The following is a 333-nucleotide window of genomic DNA, read 5'->3' as shown; positions in this document are numbered from 1 at the left end:
TTAGACTATGAAATGTTAACATTTTCAATGAAAGTAACGATTGATTTTTAGCTTTATATCAATCTATTAGCCTCCATTGAGATGTGAATACCTAGTCGTATCCAACTTTATTGCTACGAATTGGCTAGAAGTGACACATAGTATTCGACAACATCAATATTTGTTGTTGTCCACTTATTCTTATCTCCAATTAAACTGACATTATAAATAAATAATCTATAAGGGTTTTCGAATAACAAAGAAAGAAATAAAGGACAAACACAAAAATTTATTTTTTAATTTTATTGAAATTTGGCTGACCATACAACGCTGTTTCGAGTATTGCCAAGTACT

The sequence above is a fragment of the Teleopsis dalmanni genome, chromosome 1 (genome assembly GCF_002237135.1).
Source record: "Teleopsis dalmanni isolate 2A chromosome 1, ASM223713v2, whole genome shotgun sequence".
Classification (NCBI taxonomy): domain Eukaryota; kingdom Metazoa; phylum Arthropoda; class Insecta; order Diptera; family Diopsidae; genus Teleopsis; species Teleopsis dalmanni.
This window is presented reverse-complemented; position numbering follows the sequence as displayed.